Source organism: Eublepharis macularius, chromosome 9 (assembly GCF_028583425.1).
Source record: "Eublepharis macularius isolate TG4126 chromosome 9, MPM_Emac_v1.0, whole genome shotgun sequence".
Classification (NCBI taxonomy): Eukaryota; Metazoa; Chordata; class Lepidosauria; order Squamata; family Eublepharidae; genus Eublepharis; species Eublepharis macularius.
The window spans coordinates 35,020,030-35,036,441 of record NC_072798.1 but is presented as its reverse complement, the minus strand read 5'-3'; the positions used below and the strand labels follow the sequence as shown (position 1 = coordinate 35,036,441).

Genomic DNA, 16,412 nt, shown 5'->3' with positions numbered 1-16,412 from the left:
CCCGAATATATGAACAAAAAAAATTGAAAGTCCAAATAATTTCAATAAAACTAAGGATTACGGAAAGACAAAGTCTATGTACTGTCTTACAGCTTTATAGCGGTAGGTAACTACAAAGGCAAGACTCCTATCTAGGAAAGGTGAACTGAACTGAAAATGGATGGTACAAATTCCTTCCTTCCTTCCCCGCAGTTCCCACTACTATGTCCGTCGGTGCCACGCCTCAGATAGCCAGTAAAACGTTCAAGATAGGCTGACAAAGAGTCCTACTCATTTTCCATTGATTTATTGGTCGCTCAGCTTGTCAATCTTTGCTCCTCCCCGATAGAGGGCCCATTGAGGCGCTCATTTCTATGAGGAGGGGGCGGGTTCAGAGAAGAGCGGGGGCTGGAGCGTCGGTTGAGGAGCTTATTAAAAAAAAAAAGAAAAGGCCGACACCGCCTCCTCAGAAGCACCGCCCGCCTTTTGAATTGCCATTGGGGGAAAGGGGACCTCAGTCAGCACAAACTCGCGTTCCTGTTGGCTGACAGTACAACAAGAGGGTGGTGCCCTCCTTAGCCGCGGCCGCTCCCTCCCGGCTTGAAACCCTTGCTGTTGCCGGTGAGTTGGAGGCGTTGAAGCCAGAACAGTGCAGCGGGTGGGGTGCTGCGACGCTCTCTGTGTGAAGGTGCCGGTTACCGAGTCTGTCCCCCCCGCCCCCGTGAGGAGCAGGAGCCGCGAGAGCGGCAAGCCTTCCACAACCTTTGGCCAGACTCAGGTGAGGTCCCCGCCCGGCGCTGGTGCGGGGATGGGAAACGCAAAGCTGACGCTTGTCTCTCAGTTTGGCGCCGGCGGGATGAGGTTCATGGGGAGGCGGGCGGGTGTGGTTTGATTTTCACCGTTCCCTCCTCTTGCCGAGCAAGCTTGGCCCAGGAAGCACCTTTGCCACCCGTTCGGCCACCGGCCTTTGGGAAGGCTGGGGTTTCTTCTGGCTGCGGCAGAGGGTGGAAAATATTTGCAAGGGCAAATGCATTTCCATGCTGGGGGCCACTTCACCACCGTTTCTCCTTTCTCTCGGTGCACTAGGATTATATTCCATTTCCTGCCTTTTTTTCTCCCTCTGTTTAAAAAAAGGCAAGCACAGCCGTATGCACGTTTATTTAGAAATCCTACTACTTTCCATAGGGCTTATTCCCACGTTAAGTGTACCCAGGATTAGATAGGTAGCCGTGTTAGTCTGCAGTAGAACAGCAGGATTTGAGTCCAGCAGTACCTTAGAGACCCACAAAATCTTGGGTGTAAGCTTTCGAGAGACGGAGCTGTCTTCTTCAGATGTGTTTAGGATTGTAGCCTAAAATTGATTTTAAAAGAGTGGCCTGAGAGAGAGCAGCTGACCTCTTGTGCTTCTTAATGGAATCCTGAACACAGTTACTCCAGTCTAAGTCCATTGATTTCAGTGGGATTATACTGGGGTAACTGTGTTTAGGATTGCACTGTTTCCTCTTTGGTGTATTACAATGGCTTGTACTTGTGGCTTTGGGGGAGTGGGTTTTATCCCTTGATCGTGGGCTTTCCTGACCACCACCCACTTTGTCCCGCAAAGCTCCCTCCCTGGAAGTAACGGGTAGCGGGAGAAGGACCGCTTGGCAGCTGTCAGGACTCCCGCCTGAGTCACAGGCTGACAATCCTGCAGACATTGCAATGGGCTTGGCTTCCGCTCTCGGAGCTTGACTTCCTTGTTCAGTTGGCTGGATATTAGTCAAGCTACCAAAGGGGGAGGAGGGAGTGACGGGGCAAGATGAAGCTTGCAAGACGGTCTCTTGAAGTTCCTGTTGCTCCCCTTTTAGCCAGTTGGCCTAAACTCTCTTTCTCTTACGATCCTTAATTTTTTGTCAGTGACAGGGAGATGTGCCTGGTGCTGCTTAATCAGGTTTCCTCTCCTGCTTTGGGCTAGAAGCCTGCTGGGATGCTTCTCCCATGCTGGATTAGAATCCAGAGACCAACAAGATCCTCCGGGTATATGCTTTCGAGAGTCAGAGCTTGATTCTTCAGATACCACCCAACTCTTGAAAACTTATACCATTGGTGCCGTTGGACTCAGATACTGCTGTTCTACTGCAGACCAACATGGCTACCTACCTAAAACTTCCCCCATGCTGCCAGGCTCAGTAGTGGGCAATGTGTGCCAACATTAAAAGTGTGTGTATAAGGGGGGGGATCAGACTTGGGGTTCATCATTAGTTATATGCTATTATTTATTATATTATTTGTAAAAAAATATTATGGGGGGGCGTGAGACTTTTAAGACATTGTAATTTGACAACTTGATTGTGATGAAGCAAGGTTTAAAAAATATAGAATCTTTTTTCTTGTTCCCAGTTCTTGGTAATTGTCCTAATGTTCAGACTCGTTATTTGAGCCATTTAGAGTTCGAATACTTTAAGAGAGTCTCCACGTTCTAGCAGTTGCCTGCCACACCCTCCCCGTTTGTGTACGACACTTTCTAGTTGCAGGATCATTATGGGAAGGAAGCTGGTAATGTCTGCCATGCTCTTCCTCCTGGTATGCTCTGTTTTTCTCCCTCCCTCTCCAAATGGTCTTTGTTTTCCTTTTCTGTTCTCTGATGTGTGGCTGTATCTGCGCATCTAAGTAGTAGAGGTGTTCTTTCAAGAGAAGCCTCATTTTAAAGTCTTGCCTGGATATTTCATGCCAAGGTGCATCATTCCTGTGTCTGCCTATATGGGTAACCATAACATGAAATGTAATGCCATGCTGGTATGAGTTGCTGACACACCTGAGAAATGTGGCATCACAATTGCATTAAGGATTTTATAGCTCTGTCTGTGGCAGACTTGGAGGAATGACTTGCATCTGCAGAGCATACCCTGTGGGCCAGCCATAAGTGACCCTTCTATAAAACCTTTTTTTGGAGGGGAGGGAGAAGAGGGTAAGTTTGTGGTGCATAGTTCTAGCAAAGGCAGGAAATGGTTCATGTGCGGCCCTTTTACTCAGGAATCAACCTGAACGTTCTTGTTAAAACAGGTTGCTTTTTACACTGTGTAGATGAAGTGGTATTGTGATTTAAAAATATTGATGTTTCTGCTCTTCTTTCTGAAGAGTCTGCTTTACATAAAGTCATGAAGTTTCTGAGCTATCTCGGATTACTATGTTGCTTTAACTCTTGGTAAAATGCAATGTCTCCCACCCCCTACCCATACCAGCATAGGTGTGTCAAAAACTCAGTTCCAAGGAACAACTGTGCAATCAGCTACTAGTTCTAGAAAGTTACATTCTGTCTTAGTCATCAGGTGAAAAACGTCTGTGGGTTACTTATCACTGTCTCTCCAGTGGAAAGTGCAAACCTTTGAACAGGCCAGTACTATCTGACTCATAGGCTTGTTGTCTGGAGATGGGGCTCTAAGCTTGTATGCTCAGTTGCAGTGGCAACATTTTTACTTGGTTGGATGCTTTGGAAGACATAATGTGCCATTTGAGCTATTTTAGGGACAATTAATATAACCTATATGTTGGAAGTTAGCATGAGCTGACTTGTTTCTGTTGGGGCTTGGAAAGTAGAACTTCCCCAGAAGGCAGTTTCCCTCCTGCTGCAGGACAATTCTCAAATGCTCTTCTGAGCCCATGGCTTGCCACAGTGATCCATGCTCTGATCACTTCCAAGTTATGATTAATGTGCTCTACAAGGAGCTACCCTTGAAAATATTTTGGAAATTTCAATTGGTCCAAAATGCGGCAGCCAGAGTACTGTCAGGTGTTGGTTACAGGGATTATATCACCCTAGTGATGAAAGATCTGCACCAGTTGCCCATCTGTTTCCAGGCACAATTCAAAATGCTGGTTCCTACCTTTAAGACCAGCTTGGAGCCAGGGTTCCCGAAGGACTGTCTTCTCCCATTCTATACAGCCTGCCAGTTAAGATCTGCCTCTCAAGTCCTGCTCTCTGTGCACCCACCTTAAGCGGTAAGGAGGGCGGCATCTAGAGACAAGGCATTTTCTGTGGTGGCTCCTTGTCTTTGGAATGGCCTCCCTCTTGAGGCTCGCCTGGTGCCTCCTTTCTTTTAGGCACTGGGCTAAAACACATCAGTTTGCCCAGACTTTTAATTAGGGAGTTTTCAATGGTCTGCTTCTGTTTTATGGATAATTCTTATGTGGAAATAATCTAAATAAATAAATCCTACTATAGATGCTACATGCATGGTTCTCATTTATAGCCAGCAGCTCTTTGAGACTATGAAAGATGTTGAAAAAGCTGTGCGTGCAGTCTCCATAGGGCAGCACACGTGCTGTTGTCGTTGTGGAAGCAGCCGTGCACTGGGTCACCTACAGGCAGTAGAAAATCACTGCAGGTGTTCAGTTTAACATGTTTGAATGCCTTGCTGTGCATCCCAATTGCAGTTTGTTAAATCAGTATTTTGGGGTGCAGGGAGAGCAGCATTCAGATTTGCCCTTGGCATATTTTGAGGCATTCACTAGGCTTATTCGCTAACTGGCATTAACTGTGTGTGAGAATCTGTCATGATTGTGGTGGTAGAGAGTGCCATCAGGTCATAGCTGACTTGTGGCAACTCCTGGTGGGGTTTCCATGGCAAGAGACTAACAGAGGTGGCTTGCCATTGCCAGCCTCGGCAAACTTGGTCTTTGTTAGAGGTCTCCCATCTGATTACTAACTAAGGCCGATCCTGCTTAGCTTCTGAGATATGATAAGATCAGGCTTGTCTGGGCTATCCAGGTAAGGGTAGACTGTGGGGAAATACGTAAAAGAGCCTAACTTGATATGCTATTTCCTCTCCCATCATGAGACTTTACTGTTGTCATTTTGTCTGGAGTTAAATATAAAAAGGCTGTGCAGATAGTTGTTCACATAAAATTATCTAGAGTAACTAGAAAAATTTTTTGGAACCAAAAGCAACTAGAGAGCATGTCTGTCTAAAATTATGAAGTTTCTACCCTCAGTCAAAGGTTATTTTCTTGTTTAATCTGCTGATAGCAGTAATATGTGCACTTGGACAGCATGTGACATAAGCACTGTGTCCCACAGACTACTGTTGTGTAGTCCCGTGGCTCTTTTTGAATGGATATGAGGGAGAGAAGTTAAATTCCATCGTAAAAGTTGCAGTAAAAACAAAATGTTGGTTCGGCCTAAGTACAGATTCTTCTCCCTTGTGCATACCCTTCATTTCTCCTCCTCTTTTGTTTGTTCCTTTCCTTTTAAGGATCTCATCTCAACTTCAGATATGACCCTCTTGAGGGTCACAGAATTGTTTAATTAACAACAATACTTGGCATCTCTTAAATACTGTGTTGCGTAATACTGCTAGATACTCCCTAAGAGGAGTTTTGGAGACATGCTGGAAACCCCTTTAGCACTGCAATTTTTTAGGCTGGTTACCCCCCCCCCCTTAGCTGTACTGGACCAAGGCTCAGCTGCTTTTTGACACTGGTGTAATTTGGTAAGCTATGTGACTTGATGAAACAATCACCTTAAACTATAAACCTGGAAAACTGTGTTAACTCTGATGGAAAGTCTTGTGCAAGATCCAAGTGCTTTGTATGTGAGTTGAAACCATTCCTGCTCTTGCTTAGGGGACAGGCAATTTTTGTTTTTTTGGTAATGACAGCCTATAGTGCTTTCTGTGAGGGTTGCCTGACTTTGGGATGGGGAAACAGAGGGCTGCTTCTTGAAGGGGGCAGTTTAAGCCCTGAACAGAATACTGGCTTTTGTCAATTTGCATATTGGCTTCCAAAACTTTGCAGGTCATACTAATCTCTCTGTCTCCTGAGAACAGCCCTGGACTGGAAACTTCTGCTGGGTAAGAGTTCTGGCTCTGCCTCCAGTGATAGCATGGGAGTGCTTGCACTCCCTTGAGCTGCGTTTGTCTAATTTGCTTTCTGTACTTAGACACTGCAGGTGTTCAGGTATGTCGGAAGCAATCAGGCATGAAAACATTTTGCTTTGGGGCTGGTATTTGTGTTGCTGCGACTGCCAGGCCAAAATACTATCCTTGCTGGAAATACTAGTAAGAGATACCATATTTGGAATAACTACCAACTTTCAGTGCAATTGCTTAGAATGAAGTTAGTATATGTACTTAAGCTGTAAATAAAATGTGGCATGCTTGGAACATGGTAGGATTTAAACTCTCATCTGTAGGAAGTTTCTGTCTTACAACTTTTTAGTTGATCTGTGGTCTAAATTGGCCTTTATTATCTTTTTAGGTATGAGTTGTAAGGTTGGGGAACCCTCTGTCCTCCCCATTTTGTACCAAGTTGCACTGATCTCTTGTCTAGTAGGTCTAAACAGGCTTAAATCTTCCAGTGGAGCCTTGGAAGGTTCAGACACTCCAACTGTGGTCAGTCAAATGTGGTTGGGAGGTCTTGTGACTAGTAAAGTCTTCCTTGGAGAATACTAGACTTTCTTAGGTAACTCTTGATCTAATTCTAAAAGAGAATTATGAAGGAGAAATTCATGTAACATAAATACTTCCTTATGTAGTTACCTTTATATGCCCACAAGGCAGCTCTGAGCCAGAACACAGCTCACAAGCACAACTTAGAAATTTTTCGTTGGGGAGTGATATGGGTCTACTTTTAAAAGGCTCATGACTTTCATAAATCTAATAACTGGGACAATTATTTGCATGAGTAGGCTGAAGAGAGCTGAAGTCTAGTTGGACTATGTTCATATGCAAACTCTTTTCCTGTGTGCAGTCGACTTTTAGGCAAATGTCTTCTCTGACCGGATACGTGTTCCTTGTTTACAGCCTCCAGCATGAAGAGGTGTAACTGTAACAGTACTGGGTTTCCTACAGGAGCAAGAGTTCTTGCTGGTATTAAATCTAGTTATACTTTGCTTTAGATAAACTTGTACTTTCTCTTCATCTGAAGGACCAGCGTGCACAGGCCCTGTGTGGCATTAATGTTGTTAAAGGATGTGGGAAAAGAGCAGTTAAACTTAATGGCAAGAGTATGTTAACTTTATAGTCTCTCATCTCTTCAAATGACAGGTGGGTGTATCCTTTTAAATGAATGCATTATTAGTGGCCACTTCTGTACCAACATTAATTATTGAGTCTTCCTCTTATGTAACCTTGTGCTGATCCTTTGGGGGCATGTCCATGGTTTCTTAAGGAGTAGTCCTTATAGTGTTGATTTGCATAGCTCTGTCGTGGCATTTTTATATTAACTCCACAGCATATGCATTCGCCAGACTTTCACTCTTAAGTTCTTTAGCATCACAGATTTTAGTATCGCTGCTCTCTTTATATTGAAGGAAGTGTGGAACTTACACCGTTCCTTCATTCAGTTGTGACTGGCAAGATGGTATGAGGGACAATGCATTTAATATGACTTTTGTGTACCTGCTAGTGGAGGCATGCGCTGTGAAGGAGGAGGGGTCAAGGGATCCACATGATTCAAAACCCTAAACTTGGGCAAACACTTGGCAGTGTTTTTAAACATTTGAGTTGGCCTGCCAACAACAGTGTGTTTCTTCAGTGTCCAGCTGAGGCAGTTCCCACTTAAGAGTCTTGCACTGTACCTTTTCCCCAAGAAGGTTCCTAGAGCCTGACTATAATCTAGTGGTATTACAATAGCACTTAATGTTCTTTGTTGTAGTGATGAATGAAACCCTACAATACTGTCCAGTTTAAATATCACTTCAGGAGCTAAGCTGAAATTGCGTTTTCTGTTTGGACCTCCCCCTGGGTGGGGGCAGGGGGAAGGAAAGCTACCACATTGCAAGAAATAGTGACCCTAATACCAATTTTCAGTAGTCTAAAGACCTTTCATAAAAGCTTCAGCGAGCTTCTGTTCTGTAAGATGCATTGGTACAACCCAGCGTAAAAAAGATCCTCCGTAATTCTGCTAATTGTTCTACTAAGCCACCAGCTTGCCCAACTGAGGGCTGTATCATGCAAGTCCTCTAACCTGATCATCTCGGTGTCTTTAAAATGTGGACCGCAATTTGGAATGGTGCTAGTGTGTGTGTTCTAGGTGTGTGGGACAGAGGGTTTAATCCTCCCCTGTGGAGTTTTCCTGACTGAAACAGGTGTAGGAGTGTATTAGTTATCAGTACAGGTAGCAGGAAAGAGGCATCAGGTCTTCCCTCTAAAGCCCAAATAATTGTGACTTGATCAACAAAACCTTGATGGGGAAGGGTTAGGGGGCCCTGTATTAGCTCTTTCCATTTTAAAAAAATTGCTGGGATCATGTCTTGAGGCATCTTTTCTGACTTGATCCTACCTTACAAGGGCAGCGTCTTAATAATTTTGTCATGCAAGTAAGTTCTGTTAAAAGTGGAGATTGCTTCCCAATGTGTTCAGGCAAATTTGTAACAACAAAATATAGTTAAATGAGACAATGTTTCAGTAAACTGAGTAGAAGAAACTTGTTTTTAAGAAATGTTTATCACTTTTTAATTTGGGTAAAGTAGAGAGGTTTTTTTTAAGCAAGAACTATTGGGTTATTAACACTGCCTGTTTTTGCTAGGTTTTGGGACAGAGGAACTCTTGGTTCTCACTTGATACAACTGAAAGGGCAGCTGTTGGTTTTAAACAAATGAACAGTTTCCCTTTGATGTTGAGCTAAGACGGGGGGGGGGGAGGTCTTTGTTGGCTATGGTAACAGTTTTCTGTTTGTTCTAGCTTGGGTTAAGGCTCAGATAATCAAAATTACTTCCATCTAATCTATACATTTTTATTGCACTTCTTCCTGGGACTGCCATGGTTCTCCTCTCCCCCATCTCTCATCTGCACAACAGCCCTGTGAGGCTGATTAAGCTGCGAGTGACTGGTCCAAGTGAGCGTCACAGTTGAGTGGGGCTTTGAAATCAGTCTTTGCAGTCCTATCCTGGTCTGACACTAACCACTGTTAGGCTGATTGGTCCCCTCAGCTTTTCTTCCTGAGGGCTTTGAGCACTAGAGGTCATCTTGACTCAGTGACAAACAGTTGAGGAGAGGGGTGTGGATAATCAACCCTGGGTGTATGTTCAGCTTTCTTGACCCATGTGCCCTTTTATCCCAGCCTTCTCCATACATAATGGGACAATTACACATTTAAGCACAAAATTGCTGCCATTTGCGTTTAGTTTGGCCCTAAGATGCTCAGCTCTGTAAGTCTCATTAGTGGTGGGCATGTCATAGTTTACCTCTAATGAGCTTGGGGGGAAAAAACTCTTGTCTTTCTTTCTGTTCAGCTCAGAAAAGCAGCCAACCCAAGTAGCTTAGTAAGTGAGCCGTGATCATTATCATTCTCATTTACTTCATTTTATGGGCATTTCTAAACTTATAATTGCTGGACTGCATTGGGTGACTTATTCCTGTCCTTGTGCAGCATAATTTGAAGTATTAAAGTTGAGGGTTGATATGCATAGATAAGAATGTATTTTTGTTTCTCTGCCATTGTTGCAGTTGAAGAGAAGAGGGCTTTTGTGCTTCAGTTCTAAAGCCACTTAGGGCTTGTCTGTTTGTTCTCTCCTGAGTTACAGAAACATCATAAATTTGCAGTCTCAAGAGCCTCCATGGCTCTTCAACCTATGTAAACTTTCCCCGCAGTTCTTTAAAAATAGTGACTTCCCTAATCTCTTGGTGAGTAATTGTGTCCTTGCAAAAAAAAAAAAAAAGCAATGAACAGAACTTGCAACGCAATTCGTGAAACTCGTGTGCCTTTCTTCCTGCTGTGCTTTTCTGCCCAGAGAATAGCCTCTAGGAGGGAGCACAGCTTGAAAGCTCACTGAAAGCTTGCTTCCTTAGAAACTACATATGGACAGTCCAGCTTATTATCTGTCTGTAGATGTGGCTCTTGGTGCACAGAGACTCCACTGGACGTCTGGTAGGATGGAGGTGGGGTTTCCAGGCCTCCTACATTTTGTTACATTTCCTGTGTAAGGTGGGATTGTGGGAAATGGATAGGTAGATATCTGAGTTACAGAGCGCTGCTAAAATTTTACACAAGGGCACCCTTGGACTTCCTGATCTCAAGGTGCTTTCCACAACAGCTTCCTGTTTAAGATACTATGTGACAACTTGCTGAGAACTTCTATAGTTGTCATTACTTATTACTAGACTTAATTATCTATTACTAGACTTAATTAGTGATGAAAAGTGCTAGCTCCCAAGAGGCTGTTGCCTTGTGCTGTGAAACTAGCTGCTGCTTAAAGGCAAGCATGCCAGACCTTATAAAACAAATTTGTGGAGCAGGGAATGTGGAGAAATCTGCACAGCATCAAAAGGCAATAGCGTAGCTGTGGAAGGTTATGAGGAATCCAGCAAGGATGACTAGTTTATTTCCAATGTGGTCAGGATAAGTACAAGATCTAAATTTCAATTTTTGTATCTGTTTTTTTTTTTAAAATAGGCTGTTGAGTAATTTGCAGCGGGAAGCCATATTTTTTTAAAAAAAAATAAATATACATTAGCTAGGGTACTGGAAATAGGATAGCACCAGTAAAAAAAACCCTCAAACTTTGCGTAGTGTGACAGTGAAGTATACACGAAGGCAGTAGACTCATTTCTTCAAATGGGGATTGTTGTCAAGCGTCAGAAAGATAACAATATGAGTGATTTCCAGTGGAGAAGCCGGGAAAGGGTTGCTGAAACTTTTGACTGTGTTTCTTCCCTTCTGGGCTTCAAGATCAGAGATGAACTTGATGTGTAGGAAGTGATGGGTGCTGAGTGGGGGAAGCAATAGAAGGGGACAGTTCAACACCGCCACCGTCAGACTGCTTCTTAACTAGGAATCCTTGCCCCACTTTGCTGTTTGATTTTGCTGATGGTAACCTCCATTTGAAGATCCGAAACCTAGTAACCATGTAACAACTTCCTCTTGGGGAAGAGAGGTAGAATCAAATGTTTAAAGGAAGAAATTAGTGAAGATTTTATTGCCTGTGAAAACTCCAGAAGACTATGGCATGATCCCAGCTGTTTGGGAGACATGGATTTGATGTTCTTCCGCAGACTGGGATGGGATTCTAAAGCAGAGGGAATACTTAACCTTTCCCCCCTTCAACTTAAGTGAAAGGGAGTCCTTGTAGTCAAACTGTAGCGGCAGAAAGGCTAGTTACAGTTATTGGATCTGTTTTGTGGCATGCTGTGAAGGTATTGTTGGCAGTATTTTATGCTAAACTTTCAAAACCAGTGAGGACAGGAACTCTTGCTTCAATCTTGAGCGATGTCCTGTGCCTGTTTTGAAGATCTTGTTGCCTGGAGAGACATGGTGAACTCTAAACCCACCCCTTTAAGCAGCAGGGATGGGCTGAAGTCTCTGAAGCCACTGCTGTCGTCTTAAAGTGAAATTATTCTATTGAGTGGTCATGAAGAATGTGTTCTCTCTCTGGAATGTTTTCCTTGTGGGCATACTGTCTCTTTACTGTGCTGAGAAGGCATGTACTGCACACATAGTAATAGGAAATAACAGTTGCCGAGCATGCTATATTAGATTTAAAGTTAGGAATATCTTATTCCAAGTTAAATGCTGGGAAGCTGCCAGTTGAGCTTGTGTGCTAATGATGGAGTCTGACACAAACAGCTACTTCCCAAGCACAAAGCTGTTTCCACGCACCAGTTCCTATACTGTAAGAAGAGTTAATTAATATCAGCTTCGCCCTTGAGTGCAACGTGTCATGGGCCAAACTCTGCAGTTGGCATGTTGTAGAAGGATTTAGCCTGGTGCTTTCCTATTTTCTTGCCTTCCCTGCAAAGTAGGGAATAAGGTCTCTTTGCGATGCACCTTGCCGCAATAGCTGTATCAACAAATGGAATACACAGATAATATATGCCTTCAAACCATCACCCCTGAGAAGCAAGGGAGTAATATGGATCTTGAAGAGACAACATTTTCACAAATACAATTCAGGTTTTCATTGGGAAGGAAGCAGGCTTAGTAATAGATTCCCCATCCCAGGCAAGAACCCAGATCTTTATTTGCCGGGGCATTGTCTTTATTTCTTTATCAGAAAAGCACATAATATTTATTACCAGACTCTCCAGTGGTGGTTGGGCTCTTCAGTTGGTCAACGGTGAGTCCTTTTGGAGGATGAAGCCTCTTTCTCCACCCATTCCAGTGTTCTTCCAGATTGTAATGGCTAGGTAGCATGGGTAGTACTTCTCAAGAAGCCCATAACTCCGTCCTGTTTGTAGCATTTTCCCACTGACTTGAGCCATGCCAAATACAGATTAGGATAAGGTGAACTGCGACATTCATATTATTTGGTTTACCAAAGAGCCTTCATAGTTAAATTATGAGATGAAATGCATGTTTTCTCAGTACCAAAAGTGCCTAGATGAATTTTAATTATGCAGCTTAAGTATATTGTCCAAGGAGGAGAAAACCTTTCTTTGAAACGATGGTTGTCTTAAGAAGGGAAGCTCATGCTGACATTCAAAGGGAGGAACTTGCATATTCTCTGGTGAATCATAGAGGTTTTGGTTTTTGTTCACAAAATGGCTTTCCCAACTTTTCCTTCCATTCCAGCCTTGTAGCAACTATTGTACTGTCAAGTTGCCTTGAGCTGACTTTTGTTCAGTATCGGTAGCACTGTCTGGTGTAAATGGGTATGTGTGTGTGTGCGCCTCCCTTTTCAGAACTCCATCGAAACATAGAACTGGAAGGATACCAAGGGTCATCTAGTCCAACCCCCTGCACAATACAGGAGATTCATGGCTATCTCATGTCCCTCAGTGACCCCTGCTGTATGCCCAGAGGAAGGCATAGCCAGTTGGTGTATTGCTGAACATGTCACCTTAGTTTATCACTGCCTCAGCTTAGTTCTTTTAGCAAATGTGGTATCTTCCTATGTTCTGTATGTTAAAAACACACTGGTATAGTATGCTTAAAAACATTGGTTCAGTGTGTTTTACAGTTTTAATTCTGGTTTAGCCCCTATCATCACAGAACCATGTACAGAAATGCTATAGAAACCCAAGGGTCTATGTCAACAAGGCTGCAGGAATAGGCCTGAATGTCACAGCCATGTTTCACATCTGGCTTTTGCCATTGTCAACGGAGTCTCTCAAAGAGCTACATCCGCTATAGAAACCTTCTCTAAACATGGAGCATAAGAACTGCTTATAAAGCAATTGTCTGCTGCTTCCAAGGATGAGAGGCCCAGTTTCTTTGCAGAATCAGTTTGCTCAAATAACTCAGCTTTTATACTGTTTAGTTCCTGGTCATAAAGTGTGTATTTTAACCACCTCACCCCTTGCTTAACCTACACACTTGATCTTACCAGTTAGGCAGCATCTGCTGTGTAATTACATCTTATGGCTGTATTTCTGTTAGTTTGAACAAGCCATGCCCGGGCAGCCTGGGGAAAAAATCCTGTCGGCTGAACTAAGGCTGGCTCCAGCAGTTTGCTTCTTCTGAAAGCACCGTTACAGCAGGACTACTCTGTAGCAAGGCTTCACCTGATCCCAGAACAGACTGCTGGGGGAGGTTCATACTATTCAGAGTGGTTTCAGGATGTTGGATTCTTGAAGCATTTCAAACTAGCTCAAAAAAAATGCTGGCATCTTTCCCTGAAGAGGGTTTTTTATAACTACAACTGAAGTAGTTACTGTCTTTTCATTCTCCAGCAACTTCACTGTAGGGCATCTTGTGCAGTTACTTATTAGCAAGAACATATGAGGCTCAAACAAGGTACACTACCTAGGCTTTAATAGTCATTCTTCTTTAAGCAAAGTACAGTTAAGTACCATATTCTAGAGACACTTTCAGACAAAATTCCTGTTTAAAGCAGCCTTATATTTAATGTGCTTACCTTGTTGAGCAATTGCAGAGTTACAAAAACAATTTGTTGTCCACTGATAAAGTAAACAGTAGGCTAAGGGGGTAATACAAATAGTGCTGAAGGGGGAAACAATTCGGATAGAAAGCCTTGTTTTCCCAGTGTTCCTAAAACCTCGAGGCAGCTTTTCTTCTTTTAGCCTCCTGTTCTTGATAGTTAAAGAGGACATGACTTCTTTTTTTTTTTGCCAAAGGTACAGGGGAAAGTTGCCCCCCCCCTAAAGTTAGAAGCTATGCAGAACCTTCAGTACATGGGATTTTTAGATTCTCTAGAAGGTAGCATGCCCCGTCTGTCCACATTCAGTAAATAGCTTTTCAGAGCATCCTCTCATTCCATTCTAGTGGGTTCCACATGCATGGACGTTATAATGTAATAGCAAGCAGAGTTGAGAGTCCCCTGGTCTTGGCTATGAAGTTGCTACGTGGCATGACTCTGTCTGTCCAGTCAAAACTCCTATAACCCTTGGGAGAGATGGCAGTACAGCAACATTAACGGGCAAACAGAGTATTCTGAATAGAGAGAGAACTGCGTCTGCTGTCCAGGCCCTTTACAGGAAGGGTGGGACAAATATTTTTCTAGATTATTTTACCAGTACTTGTCTTCTCCCAGCAGGGGTTACTTCTGATCTCAGAAACCCATCTGGATAAAAATGGTTAGGGAAAAGTGTTGGAAGGGGAAGTTGGTTTAGCCCATCTTGAGTGTATTTGATCTCCTCTTTGTAGGGATGCTGTAGTGACCCAGTTCTGAGCACAAGTCTGCTACTGTGGAGTATAGCTTGGTCCCTGGCCACTCCTCATCCTCGGCTCCCCAGTATTCAGTTGGTAGAGAATAGGAATAAATTTGGGCTCCCCCATATGCAGCATTTGGTTTCCAAACTCCCAGCTGCTCCATTACAGGGTCAAATTTCTCAGGGTTTGTTCCATTTAACTTCTCTAGTACATGTTGCTTAAGCAAATATGAGAGTTTTCTTCCTTCATGGTTTTTCAGGGTCACTTTAACACTGTGGATTCCTAGCCCCATCTCTTGCTCCTTGGAAGCATGGAAAGGTGGTAGGACTGTCTGGGATCTGGTGCCATTTTAGAGAATGTGCCAGGCATGGGAAGCACATCGTTTGGTGGTTCACTCTGAATTTTAAATGTTGAATAAAATGTGTACTATTTTACTGTGCGGGGATGTGGATTGATGGTGATTATTCCAAGGGGAAAAAAGCAGGATATGAATAAATGTTGCAGAAATTAATTTTTGTACTGCTGAAAAGGAACTATCAGCAGACAAAAGCAATTTATCATGTAATTGTGATATAGATTATTTCCTGCCATAAGTTATAGCAAGACTTTCTGCTGGTGAATTTGAGGGATGTTTTGTGACTTAATCAAGCATGCTTTGTAGATATTAATGGAAGCTTGGGAGCAGACAGGCTGATGGAACCAGGTGTATGTTCCTCATTCATCTTGGGTGGGATCAGCTTGTTTTATCTGAAACAAAGAAAAGCATTTTCCTTCCTTTGCCTTCTAGTCAAGAGGCCTACTACAAGGCAGGACGTCAACGTTTCAAAAAGAACCTTGTCAACTTTAATTTCTGAAGTAATCTGTCTTTAAAAATCAGAACCAGCACCTTGCTGCATAGCTGCTCGTTTACTATTCCAGAGATGTACAGATACTCAGGTTGCCCCTTTGACTGGGCCCTTCTCCATCATCTCTTTACGGCAGGGACTTAGGATAGAAGTTGGATATAACCAAGACTGTCTTGATAAAGCAGTTGGATGGTCAGGGATTGTGGGCAGGAATGGACCATTATGGAAGCCTCTCCTCAATATTGCTCTTCAGTGGCCTTAATCCTTTGCAACTTCACATTCTCTGCTAGTTCCCAGGTTTTAAAAAAGGAAAGCTTTATGCCTCAGTTCTGCACATTCTGGTGATCGGTATCTAAAACAAAGGTTTACAGTACTTTGTAATATTTAATTCTTAAAATGTGGTGTTCCATGTGACATAGTTTAGTTATTTGGTAAACACTGGCACAGTTTTGGCCTTGCTACAGTGGCATTGAAGGAGGACTAATTGCAAACACTGCCTGATTACCCTGCGCTGCAAAGAGGAAGCTAGGAGCAACTTACACTGTTAGTGGTGGTGGGTGAACTTTACTTCCTGTGTACTTCTGCTATAAGATCTTGTGGCAAGTGCCTGCTTCTAGAGAAATTAGCTGTTGCACAAGTTACGTATTTGAAGCTCGCTTGCACCCAATGGCTGTGTGCAAATCAGACTTGAGAGCTGGATGGCCAGGGAGCTGGTAAAGTCTTAATGTTTCCTTGTAGTATAATGGCTGAAAACAACATTAGGAAGAAAACTTTTAAAAGGTTGTCCTTAAGTCTGCAGCAGCTTACCCTTCCTAAAAGCTAGTCAAAATTCGAATGTTGGTTATGGCACTAGAACAATGTAGTGACATGATACACCGTCAACCCCAAATCTAAGCCACAGAGGCTGCATTTATGTATTGTCCGCTAATGTCTGCATATGCAGTCTGATTGAGATTTAACTGCCCCCTCCCTATCTGTTCTTACTGCACCATTTTAACTGAGATGGCTGTGTGTTTGCTATGGTGCTTTAACCAACAATGCAATACGGAGAGTGCAACATTG

At 43.2% G+C, this 16,412-nt stretch overlaps 1 protein-coding gene across 2 annotated transcripts in view; it reads left to right on the top strand.

Annotated features, from left to right (window-relative positions):
- Positions 1-582: 582 nt before the first annotated feature.
- MYH9 (myosin heavy chain 9) overlaps positions 583-16,412 on the top strand; it is a 78,902-nt gene continuing 63,072 nt past the window's right edge. For both annotated transcript variants that reach the window (XM_054988304.1, XM_054988303.1), the window contains exon 1: positions 583-757. The gene's annotated coding sequence lies outside the window, so the exon portion shown is untranslated. The remainder of the gene's footprint in view (positions 758-16,412) is intronic.